The sequence below is a fragment of the Plecotus auritus genome (genome assembly GCF_963455305.1).
Source record: "Plecotus auritus genome assembly, chromosome: 3".
Taxonomy (NCBI): Eukaryota; Metazoa; Chordata; class Mammalia; order Chiroptera; family Vespertilionidae; genus Plecotus; species Plecotus auritus.
The window spans coordinates 217,187,349-217,201,122 of NC_137772.1; positions in this window are offsets into that span (position 1 = coordinate 217,187,349).

Genomic DNA, 13,774 nt, shown 5'->3' on the forward strand with positions numbered 1-13,774 from the left:
ATTACCAAATGCATGAGCAAATGAACTATGATGATAATAGGAAAATTATCCACCTTCTTTTCAAAGCTTGGACTAACACAATAGATCTAAAAGAGTTCTATGTGTACTTAAAATGAATAAAAAATAAAAGGCTATTTTGAGTTTAAAAATACCAACAAATAGAACTTCAAGAAGTGTAAACATAGTCATTGGAATAAAAAACTCGGTAGTTGGTTAAAATACAATTAGAGTCAGCTAAAGAGAGAATGAATAAATTGGAAAAATTATTCAGAATGTAACAAAAGGAGATAGAAAAAATGAAATAGAAGTTAGAGACATTGAAGATAAAATGAGATGGTACGAAGTATATCTTGAATCTTTAAGAGGCTAACCAAGGAACCTCAAAATAAGGCAAAAATTGACATAATTACAAAGAAAAAGGTGACAGATCCATAATCACAGAGAAAGATCTTAAGAAATCTCTCTTAGAAACTGATAGATTGAACAGACCAATTCCGGGATTTAGGACATTTAAACAATCGAATGAGCTAACTTGAGCAAAAGGACAAATAGAGACATTCACCACCAAAGAGAACATATTTGTTATGTAGCTCATGTGAAACCATTGCAAAAAGTGACCACAAAATAGCCCTTACATAAAAAACTTAAAAAATACCAAAGAATCAATATTTTGCAGTACCATAAAGTCTGGAATCAATAACAAAAATGCAGTTTGCTAAAGCCACACTTGGTAACTGAAAATACACATCTTTGCAGGTCATGATGTGATGAAGAAATGACAATGGGAATTAGAAAACGTTTAGAATTCTATAACAACGAAACCAGTACATACAGAAGCCTTTATGACATTGCTAATGTGGTATTTTGTGGGGAATTTAAAACTTTAAATTCAAATATTGAGAAACAAGGAACACTGCAAATAATTTAGGAAGCTGTTACAATCAAGAAGAGGAGAGAGACACAACGGAATAATCCCCACAGGCAAGAGACACACGCACTCCCCATCCCGTTAGCGGCGGGGCATTTTCTGATTCTGCAAGGCTGGCTGGCTTAGAGGTTCCTTCTCTGAGCTCTCAGAATAACATGCAAGTCCTCCGAGCTCCACCGTCCACACTGAACCCCTGGAAGGCCAGGGCTGGGTCTTTCTCACTGATGAATTCCCAGCATTTCAGACAGTGCCCGGCACACACAAAGAACAAAGACGGAGCAGACACTTCCAGTACGTCCCTGGTCCATTCCTAGGGGATGGGAACAGACTCACAAAAGACCTCACGGCAGCTATGTACTCCTGGTGAAGTTGGGTGACTCATTCTGTTCCCAGCACTTGATAAAAATACCCCTTATCCAAATCCAATTTATAGGCGCCGATCTATCTCCTAATCTTAATGCACTTTCCAAGTGGATTTCTTAAACGGGAGCAGAAATGTGCTGGCTGGCTGACACATTCGTAGCTTATTGGTAGGTAGATGGATTGCACTTGCTAAATGAGTATTTTGGCCCTCTACTTTTCAAAGCAATCTTATATCATTTTAGTCAACATGGATGCAATCTCAGACCTCTTGCCGGGAACTGAAAGAAATAAGTTTTTCTCTCCTCCCCCCACCCCCTTTTTTTCACATGTGTTCCCCAAGGAGGGCAGTTCTTATGTCTTATGTTTCCCCCGACAGGGCCTCCGATAGTAGAGACTACGTTGATTGCGCTCAATAACCCTAAGTCCAACGTAACAATTAGCAAGGCAGAGAGCTGAGCTCCAGGGACAAGGTTGGTTCGCGAGGGCTATTCTCACAAAGTACTGCAACTGCGTGGCTTATCAACGGACGTATATTGCCTCACGGCTCTGGAGGCTGGACGTCTGCGAGGACAGACGGCAGAGTTGGTTTCTGAGGGCCGAGAGGAGGACCCTGATCCAACCCTCTCTCCTCGTCCTGGTGCTTTGCTGGCTGGCTTAGGCATTCCTTGGCTTATGATAGCATCACCCTCACTCCTGCCTTCATCCCCACGTGGTGTTCGTCTCCATGTCCAAATCTCCCCTTTTTATAAGGACACCAGTCATATTGGCCTAGGGCACCGCCCTACTCCAGTCCTGCTTCATCTTAACGTATCTAACTACACTATTTAGAAATAACCTTATTTCTAATTAGTGACATGCTGAGGTGCCGGAAGTTAGAACTTTAATACTATATGAATTGGGGGGTGGGGGGCATCGATTGAGGTACCTACCATTTGTAAATTAAGAGTTTTTTAGTATCTCCAACACTCTGAACCCCATTTTATTCATTCATTCACCTAGCCAACCTTTACTAAGCTCTGTTTTTTAAAACCAAGTGCTGTCTAAGACACCAGGGCTATAACATTGAACTAGACAGACACAATCACTACCTTCAGAAAGCATGTGCTCCCGTGGGGAGTAAAGGTAATGAAACACGCATTAACAAGAAATTGAGTCAAGTGCCACGAGGTGGAAACTACAGAATTAACCAGGAGTACAGGACAGAATCGTCACACCTTGTTTGGGGACTGGGGTAGAGAGCTGGGACGTCCTCCCCTGAGAAGCAACATTAAAGTGAACGCTTAAGGATATATCTCAGTCGGGTAAGGAGAATGCAGGGCCAAGCTTTTGGGGCTAACAGAAAGATTAAATTGGATAAAACAATTCAGATAAATGTTACCCTCTTGCTCCCACTTGCTCCTATGAATTCAACTCTTCTATTTATTTATTTTTTTTTGGGGGGGGGCTCTTTCTTGGCTTTTTATTTTATTTTATTTTAATTTCTTTATTGACTAAGGTATTACATATGTGTCCTTATTCCCCCATTACCCCCCCACCTCCCATTCATGCCCTCACCCCCCTGTTGTTTGTGTCCATTGATTAGGCTTATATGCATGCATATAAGTCCTTTGGTTGATCTCTCCCCCTTACCCCCACCCTCCCCTACCTCCCCTGAGGTTTGACGTTCTGATTGATGTTTCTCTGTCTCTGGATCTATTTTTGTTCATCAGTTTATGTTGCTCATTATATTCCACAATCATGTGATATTTATCTTTCTCTGCCTGGCTTATTTCACTTAGCATAATGCTCTCCATCTCCATCCATGTTGTTGCAAATGGTAAGAACTCCTTCTTTTTTACCACAGCATAGTATTCCATTGTGTAGATGTACCACAGTTTTTTAATCCACTCATCTGCTGATGGGCACTTAGGCTGTTTCCAAATCTTAGCTATGGTGAATTGTGCTGCTATGAACATAGGGGTGCATATATCCTTTCTGATTCGTGTTTCTAGTTTCTTGGGATATATTCCTAGAAGTGGGATCACTGGGTCAAATGGGAGTTCCCTTTTTAGTTTTTTGAGGAAACTCCATACTGTTCTCCACAGTGGCTGCACCAGTCTGCATTCTCACCAGCAGTGCACGAGGGTTCCTTTTCAATAAATGGTGTTGGGAAAATTGGACAGACACATGCAAAAAAATGAAACTAGACCACCAACTTACACCATACACAAAAATAAACTCAAAATGGATCAAGGACTTAAACATACGACGGGAAACCATAAAAATACTAGAGGAATCCATTGGCAGAAAAATCTCTGACATATGCCAAAGCAATTTCTTCACTGATACTGCTCCTAGGGCAATGGAAACTAAAGAGAAAATAAACAAATGGGACTACATCAAAATAAAAAGCTTTTGCACAGCAAAGGAAACCATCAATAAAACAACAAGAAAGCCCACTGCATGGGAGAACATATTTGCCAATGATATCAACGATAAGGGTTTAATGTCCAACATTTACAGGGAACTCATGCAGCTTAACAAAAAGAAGATAAACAACCCAATCAAAAAATGGGCAACTGGCCGAAACCGGTTTGGCTCAGTGGATAGAGCGTAGGCCTGCAGACTGAAGGGTCCCGGGTTCGATTCCGGTCAAGGGCATGTACCTTGGTTGCGGGCACATCCCCAGTGGGGGGTGTGCAGGAGGCAGCTGATCGATGTTTCTCTCTCATCGATGTTTCTAGCTCTCTATCCCTCTCCCTTCCTCTCTGTAAAAAAATCAATAAAATATATTTAAAAAAAAATGGGCAACTGATCTAAATAGACATTTTTCGAAAGAAGACAGAAGGAAGGCCAAGAGACATATGAAAACATGCTCAAAGTCACTAATCATCAGAGAGATGTAAATCAAAACAACAATGTGGTACCATCTCACACCTGTCAGAATAGCTATTATCAACAAGTCAACAAATGACAAGTGCTGGCAAGGATGCGGAGAAAAAGGAATTCAACTCTTTTAGACTCTACTGTGGTATGAAGCTGCTCATGTGTGCCAGGCTCTGAGCTAGCTTCCTATAGCTTATCTACTTTTTGATGACAACTCTTTTTTTTTTTTTTTTTTTTAATCCTCACCCAAGGATATTTCTCTGTTGATTTTAAAGAGAGTGGAAAAGAGAGGGAAAGACAGACAGAGAGAACCATCAATGTCAATTGGTTGCCTCCTGCACACACTCCAACCAAGGCCCGAGTTGGGGAGGAACCTGCAATCCAGGTATGTGCCCTTGACTGGAATCGAACCCGGGACCTTTCCAACCACAGGCCGATGCTCTATCCACAGAGCCAAACAGATTAGGGCTTGATGACAATTCTTTAAGTACTAGCATCGTCTGAAAAGTAACAAGAAGAACTATCCCATTTGGACTCAATTATGCAAGTGCAATACAAAGAGGGTGAAAATCTTTTCTAATAGCATATTGTGACATTACAAGCCATCATTATTATCATTCCTTTATTAGATATTTATGTCTGGACACGGTGATGAATGCAGCCTACAGTGTCATTAATATTGTAGATGCTGAGTTGGTGCCACTGACTTTGTGGTCCTACAAGTAGCCTCCCTTCGTTCTTACAAGAATTCTGTCCACTTAGGTCTGCACGAACACAATTGATTTTTAGGAGGTAAATGCACACATTTCATGCAGCTGCACAAAAATGTACTGAGTTGATTAGGACATTGCGTTCCAGCCTGTCAGGATGAACTTGAGCCCTGCCTTTGTCATTCACATCAGCTCTTGCCCAGTCCATGTGCTGAGCTTCCATTCTGTGACCACGACTGAGATTCTGCTGGCAGATCACAGCCCTATTTTATTTCCTCTGCTTCTACCAACTCCGGGTTCAGGGAACCAGAGCCACTGCCAGTTGGCACCTGTCTCCAGCTCCTGAGAAGATACAGCCTGAAGCAAGATTCAATAATCTTCTTTCACCCCTTCTCCTTGGTGGGGCTTGTTATGAATCCTGCTCTCAGATTCGGGGACTTGGTGGCCCAGTCATGCCTTTGGGGGCCTTCCTTCTGCCCCTGATTGTGAGGGCACCTTTAAGATGACCCACTGCTGTCATAGCACCTCCCATCCCATGTCCCGACCTCCTACTTCCCCACCCTCCCTGTCCATGTGCTGAGCATACATGCCCTGCCCAGACCAGTCCATGGTTTGCAAGTGGTTTGACAGTCTCAGAGGTAAAAAGCAAGGAAACCATTTTGTTCACATAGTTCAAATTAATTATACTTTTTATAGAAATCACATTGTTTCTCAAAATCATTGCATTCTTAAAAAGTTTGAAGCCTACCACGTGGCCATCATATAAAACAGGGTATTCCAAGAAAATGCATACACATTTTAAAAGGCGATTCTATTACATTTTGAAAGTGAAATGTATTTTAATAAGCACTGCCTTTATAATTATTCAAATTATGTGTATACATTTTTGGGGAGATACCCTGTATTTTACATCATTGGGGTGATTGGTTTCATTTACTCAATTCTCATATTTTTCAATGTTACTCTACTGTGCTATATTATGCCCCAACTGTTCTTTAAAAATATATACCATTGACTCAAAGTAGTTCTTTGAGTCATAAAAGTACTGAACATATTAATGATATTATAAATGTAAATTATGGACAGAGCCACATACAATATAAAATGAGGGGAGTTAAAAATAATATGGCACATATAAAATATGGCAAGGTCTCCACACAATATAAAGTGAAGAGAAAATCTTCAGCCGAAAAATGAAAACTGTAAATAGATGTAAAAATAAAATGTGAAAGATAATAAGTATCTGAAAATGTGTCTTATTGAACTTGCAATCCATTAGCTTCTGCCCAGGGAACTGTCAGCTATGAATCCTTGCAAAACTGGCAGGTAGCCATAGAAATGCACCATTTTCACATAAAACAGTGAGCGGCCTCTTTGGTAATCCAGTCAAGGCCCGCCCCCGCCTCCACCCCAGTCCTTCTACCAAATAATTGTTGTTAGTATGAAGTAGGTGGCTTTTATATCCAAATGTAGAAAAGAATCCAAAATTCTAGAGGCATCATTCAAAATATGTACGAACCACATCATTGAACCAGTCAAAAAGTGAATGAAAATTTTGCAAAATTCCTTGATTCAATAACGCTTTTAGATATTGCATACTATTCATGGCAAAGAAAATGGGAAGAGAAATTACTAGGTGAATTCCCAGCCTATATTTTGCAGACCACTGCTGTGCAGAGTGTGAATTGACTCCTTGGATGTGTGTAATGCATGTAGGACAGAGAAGCGCTCAACAGGCTTTATTATTGAAAGCTTGTGCCATAAGAAGATTTTTTTTCATTTAAACAAATGATTTGTGAGCCGTGAGGAGGACTGTACAAGAGCACTGGGACCCATGCCAACAGTCACACAGACTTTCTCAACTATTTTATTCACAGACACTAACCAGTAGCCAACAATATACCTCCTCATTTTTTATTTTTAAATATATTTTATTGATTTTTTACAGAGAGGAAGGAAGAGGGATAGAGAGTTAGAAACATCGATGAGAGAGAAACATCAATCAGCTGCCTCTTGCACACCTCCTACTGGGGATGTGCCCGCAACCAAGTTACGTGCCCTTGACCGGAATCGAACCTGAGACCTTTCAGTCCGCAGGCCGACGCTCTATCCACTGAGCCAAACCGGTTTTGGCAATATACCTCCTCTTGATCGAAGGCTGAAAGAAACGGTGGAAAATTTGACTATGATGGGATCATATGTACATCTTTTCAGAGTGATGTGCTGAGAAGTGGTAAGTGAATACAAAACTCTATTTTTTTTTGCCCTAGCCGGTTTGGCTCAGTGGGTAGAGCATCAGCTTACAGACTGAAGGGTCCCAGGTTCGATTCCGGTCAAGAGCAGGTACCTGGTTTGCAAGTTCCCTGGTCCTGGTTGGGATTTGTGCAGGAGGCAACCAATCGATGGGTTTCTCTCACATGGATGTTTCTGTCTCTCTCCCTTCCACTCTTTCTAAAAATCAATGGAAAAATATCCTCAGCTGAGGATTAACAACAACAACAAACCTCTATTTTTTTATACTGACATAGAGTGGTTGATAAAAAACAACAACACATTTTTTTGAAGGTGGGATAAATATTTTTTTGTGATTTGATTACTTTACTAGTAGTTAGAATGGCTGGGTATATTTCAAAATTGGAGTGAGCCTCTCGAATTAAATGGAATTTGTCGTTCAGAGCTCAAGAATGATCATTTTTAATGTTCAGGACAAGATTTCAGAATTTCTTAAGACCATACTGTGAAGAAATTCTTCAATCATCTATATATATAAAAGCCTAATATGCAAAGTGTCCCCTCAGGAGTTCGACTGACCTGAAGTTCAATCGCACACTATGACATGTGCTGACCACCAGGGGGCAGCACAGAATAAAGGAAGGCCGGGCCGACAGCCAGCAGCCACTAGGGACCCTACCCATGCATGAATTTCGTGCACAGGGCCTCTAGTGTAGCTAATAATTCTGTCATTGTCAGAGAAAGAAACTGATGATATATTATTGATGATGCTTCAAAAATCACATCCAAGGGCTGCCACAAACCATGTTCAAACATTTTCCACAGACGCATTCAACCAGAGAATGAATGGGTGTTCATCTTTCAAGTGGAAAGAGTTTTTTGAAAGCTATGCTTTGCATATGAAGTGCTTCTGTCTACTAGGACATGGAAAACAATCTTCAGTGATGAATCTATTCCTTGTGAGTCAATGTTTTATTTGAGGATCCAGGATTATCTAGATATCCTTACAATTATGAATTAAAATATCCCTATTTGGCAGGAATAAATAGTAAGGAAATATACTGATTGTGGGACCTGAACATGTCTTAAACTCTTCACTATCAAGTTGGAGAGAGATAACCTAAAATTGATGCCTCGTGTGTAATAAATGCCCATGAAGTGGTCTGCAGATACTGAGGAATATACTACTATACTGCAAATTCTGACTAGGTTTCTGACTCTTCAGAAAGCCCCATCCCTGGACAGGGAATTTACCCTGACCACAGACTTGTGACTAAGTTAACATCAGTCCTCATTTTTACCATTTCTGTTTCCCCCAAGATTGGAACCTCATCATCGATTTTTAAAAAAATTTAATCCTAACCCAAGGATATATTCATTGATGAGAGAGAGAGAGAGAGAGAGAGAGAGAGAGAGAGAGAGAGAGAGAGACATTGATATGAGAGAGAAACGTTAATCAATTGTCTCCCACACATGCACCAACCAGGATCAAACCTGCAACCTAGGTATGTGCCCTGCCCAGGAATCAAACCCGTAACCTTTCTCGTGTATGGGATGATGCTCCAACCTATGGAGCCACCCAGCCAGGGCTCATCATTGATTTTTGACCCATGATTCCATCTGATTGTTTACTGTGTTCACTACTGGGCCCTGGGTACCCTACTCCACCTACCAGATTGAATATTTTAGAGCCAACTGCTCTAGCTTTGGCAGTAAGATAGATACTGTTCCCTGGAGTATGGGCTGCCCATGTGGTCTTTATGGAGCTCATTATGAAGAAAGACATACTTCTTCCTCACCCCTGTTGGATCCTTCTATGGGGAGATAGCTCAACTAGTGGAACACACCTGGCCTTAAGGATCTTCATGTATCAGGTATGTGATCTTTGAAGAAGAAGCTGTTCTACCAGCCTGGCAAAGGTACCGAAAAAGGAGGTGAGGCTGCTTTGCTCTGTATTTTTCTGAATGCTACCAGGTTGATAGTAAAGCTCAGTCTTATTATACATGTTTATAACCTCTGTGTCTGGCATCTAAAACATACTCAATAAGGGTTTGGACAAATGAATAAATTAATTAATCAAATAAACCTTTGCTAACTCCTACCAATGATCTTTTTAAGTTATAACTATTTGCATGTCATTTTTAATGGTAATTCCTTCAGGTTTTTTCTTGCTCTAATTTCAAGCTCATTAATATATATTTCCAGAACCTTGATGGTAAAACAGAACAATATCTACCTTCTCGCAGTCTTCCAGCCGAACCTTCCTTCTCTGTCGTTTGTTAAAAGAGCAGAGATGCCAATGCTGTCAATGTAGACACGTTTTATTAGTACATTCTGTGCCCTGAGATGTAATTATTCTGCTTCTGAGCATTTAAATTCACTTAAAGCATATTAAATGCTCTATTATCATTCTCATTTTTCTTCCCGGAAGTGTCCCCTTAAAGATAGCTTTTCTACCATTTCTTGTCGGGAATTATTCCCCCTGGCAGCAAAGCCAAGTGGGAATTGAGTCATTTACTTTTCTCTTTCATGTGCTAACATTCTAATTTCTGCCCAAAGAAGTGAGTCTGTGCCTTTCTTTGTTTCGTTTGTTCTATTATGTACATCTCTGCCAGCCTCGGCTCTTCCTGGCCACGTACTTTTGGGTTCAGTACTTTGTTGTTTGGCTATGATTCTCATGGTCTGTATTTTGTACATGTGTTTCTATTTTAAAAACAGAGGCAAGGAGATCCTTTTCACGGTCACGGTCTTAGGTCTCTGGGATTCAGGGTTTGTGCAGGGTCACCATCCTTCTTGACCATGGCCGAGAGGACAAGGGACAGAACCTGGGACATCGGGCTCACCTGGCATCTGGAGCTGAGGCTGACGGGGAGTTGGTCTAGGCCAGTGGTCGGCAAACTCATTAGTTAACAGAGCCAAATATCAACAGTACAACGATTGAAATTTCTTTTGGGAGCCAGATTTTTTAAACTTAAACTTCTTCTAACGCCACTTCTTCAAAATAGACTCGCCCAGGCCGTGGTATTTTGTGGAAGAGCCACACTCAAGGGGCCAAAGAGCCGCATGTGGCTCACGAGCCGCAGTTTGCCGACTACTGGTCTAGGCTGGCCACCGGAGTGGAGAGGTGAGAACCTCAGGAGTTGTAGCGTGGAGCATAATTGAACCGTTCAATGGCTTGGTGAGAGGAAAACAGACGGACGTGTCAAGCGAAGCAGAGACAATGAACCAAGGAGACAAGCTCCTGATGGCTTTGTAGGCCTAGAAGGTCACGGCAGGGTAGTTCTTCGAATTTCAATTTGTGCTCCCTGCTCCTCGCTGTTCGTATTAGGAGGTGGCAGCCAGATCACTGGTCTCCCCTGGACGCCCGATGTGTCAGGGCAGAAAGCAAACTCTGTTTACAGACAAGCAGAGGAGCATGCTGGGTGTGGGTCAGAGCTAGAGTTCCCACGCCAGGTCAGCTGACTTAGGAGGATCTTGTCACTTCCTGGCTGTGAGGCCCTTTTGTCCCATTGGTGAAGGAAGGACAATGCTGTCTACCTCGTAGGCCTACTATAACAATTTGATCAAATCTGTAAAGCCTTTAGAACTTTACCATCTCGTCATAAAAGAACTAAGTGCAAGTGACTTTTATTATCTTAATGTTTTTGACAAAGCCCTGAACGGATGAAAGACTAGTACAACCTATCCCAGAGAGTGACCTGGGGAAGCGGAGCCCTCTAAGGGTGTGGAGGGGGCGTGCTGAGAGGCAGCGAACCAGGTAGAGTAGAGATTGGAATGGCCTGGGAGCACAGCAGCTCCTACAGCCTTCAGCAGGGTCCAAGTGGGGCTGAACCACGGAGGGAGGGCTGCCCCTGGACCCTGAGAAAGGACCTGCTCCCACCTTCACCACAGTCCCACGCCCGGAGGATGGCAGGGACAACAGACTGCTTGGTGCATCTCAATTTCCCTTCTTTCCTTCTTCTCTCGTAAAAGAATGCCAAGGGTTAGCTGGCCACCATGCACAAGTGGCTGGATCTTTTTAAGTGAGAGGGAAATACCAGTAGATGCCTATCTTCATCAAGCCATTGCTGTTTTAAGTGCTGTGTGCAGCCCCATTGAATCAGATCTGACGCAGCAAGAAAGGAGCAGAGCGTTCAGACCTGGAGCGCAGATGGAATAACAGGACAAATGGATGGAAACTGAGGACTGCCGGCCAAAGACTGGCACCCGCTTGGACAAAGGTGGCCAGAATGTCCCCCAAGGACCCACGTTTTTATATCCCTCCAATCTGGGAAAATGGGAAGATGAAAACCAGATACAGGTTGATGTTGTATTTTTTTTTCTTTTCTGAGTGTTGTGAGATTCACAACCACTAAAGAGGCTGAGCTGCCCTGGGATTTTGTGATTGGTCCCAGGATCCTTTTATTACATCCCTCTTTACTTGATTAAAGTCAATTTAAAATGAACTTGCTACTTGTACCCAAAAGAACTGTCCCTGAGGCAGACCCTACCTGTGCAGCCACATTAACTTCTTAAGGTGTCTCTCTCGTTCTGTCCTCTCTGGCTAAGAATATTTTAAATTATATTGTCAGATTTTATTTTTAGGGTTCTTCTGTCTTAGCTGTTTTGCTTTTTTGATGAGTTGGTTCCTGGGATCATGTTGATTTTTTGCCTCATATTTGACATCTGCATTATTAAAGTTCAGAGTTCAGGAGATTGGGTGGGGGTTCCTCCCTTCACCCCCTGCTGAGTCCACGTGACCTGCTTCTTTCTCTGTCGTCATTTTCAGACAAGCAGTTTGTTGTTTCTTACTGATCTAAGTCAAGTCCAGAAGGGTAGTTCTTTTTTTTTTTTTTAAATATATATATTTTATTGATTTTTTTACAGAGAGGAAGGGAGAGGGATAGACAGTCAGAAACATCGATGAGAGAGAAACATCGATCAGCTGCCTCCTGCACACCCCCTACTGGGGATGTGCCCGCAACCAAGGTACATGCCCTTGACCGGAATCGAACCTGGGACCCTTGAGTCCACAGGCTGACGCTCTATCCACTGAGCCAAACCGGTTAGGGCCAGAAGGGTAGTTCTTACTGCTTCCTCTACCTGCTGAGCAGGGAACTGTGTGGAAGGCAAACCAAGAACTTATCAGCTGAATTTTTTCCAGCAAAATTAACCTGGGTGGCCCCTTGAATCTTTCAAATGTGGTTTTTACACACTCTAGGACAGTGGTCGGCAAACCGCGGCTCGCGAGCCACATGTGGCTCTTTGGCCCCTTGAGTGTGGCTCTTCCACAAAATACCACGGCCTGGGCGAGTCTATTTTGAAGAAGTGGCGTTAGAAGAAGTTTAAGTTTAAAAAATGTGGCTCTCAAAAGAAATTTCTATCGTTGTACTGTTGATATTTGGCTCTGTTGACTAATAAGTTTGCCGACCACTGCTCTAGGCCATCAGAAGAGATTCTTAGGCCTGGTGCGGGTAGCACCTATGGGGCCTTCCTTTGTTACTTAAACCATTCACAGGTCTGGCGTTCTTTGCAATTGGTTGACTGTTAAAACAAGCTGAAGCCAAACCCTGGAGAGTAGTTGGGAAGAACACAGAGAGAAATGGGCAAGAGAAGCTGAAACTCACCGCCCCCCCCCACCACCACCACCCCAGCTTTGCTGCTGTACAAGCCACTCCAGCCTTATTCGTTCCATCTAGAAAATGAGAACAGTCTTCTCTCTGCTGGCAGCTCATAAAATTGTTTGGATGGTGCTTGGAAATGTAAATAAGTTGTGTCCAAACGTGTGGTTATTATCATGATCTCAATGTGCCCCATATCCCAGCCTCCCATTTCCACATTAATTATTGTTCGAAAAGGAAGGAGACGAGTGGAAACCAGCATCTACTGAGCACCAAGGTTAACACCAAGCACTATGCTAAGGATAATACAGGTGCATTTTCACGTAACCCTCCCACTGGCCCGATGTGGCATCAACAAACATATTTTTCTGGGTTCATTTTGCAGACCAGGTTCTGGGAATGTCTCACAGTTAATACCTTTCAGAGACAAAATTCAAGTTCTAGGTTCACTCCCAGCTGGTGCATGTTGTAGACGCACAGAGGCCATTGGAAAGAGAGTGAGGGAATGAATAGTTGGAATTCCAAGGGTATCTTATTTGTTTAAGGCATATATTTGTATTCATTTGTTTTCTTCAGTAATTGCAGAATCTTTATGGCATGACATGAATTTATGAAATGGAACTCCAGAGAATTTACACACATTGGAAATGTAAACATAATTTACAATAGCTCATCTTTTCACTGTCATTCAGGAATCCAATTAGGCCCTAAGTTCATGTCATTCCTCTGCTCAAAGCCCTCCCATGATTTCTCATCCCACTCTGAGTAAAAGGTCCTACAATGGTCACCAGGCCCTATGTATTTTGTCCCCTCCAAGCCTTGCTTCTTGGTCCTCATTGTTTATCATTCTTCGCCAGCCCACTTTGTTCTAACCATCCTTGCCTTCTTGCTAATCTTACTCTAGCCTGCCTCAGGGCCTTTGCATCAGCTGTTCTTTTTTTTTCTACTTGGATTGCTCTTTCTCAGATATCCACATGTCTCACACTCTTCCTTCCTTCAAGTCTCTGCACTTATCAGTGAGGACTTCTCTGATCATCCTTCAACATTACAAGTACCCTCTTTCCCCTCTGCCATCC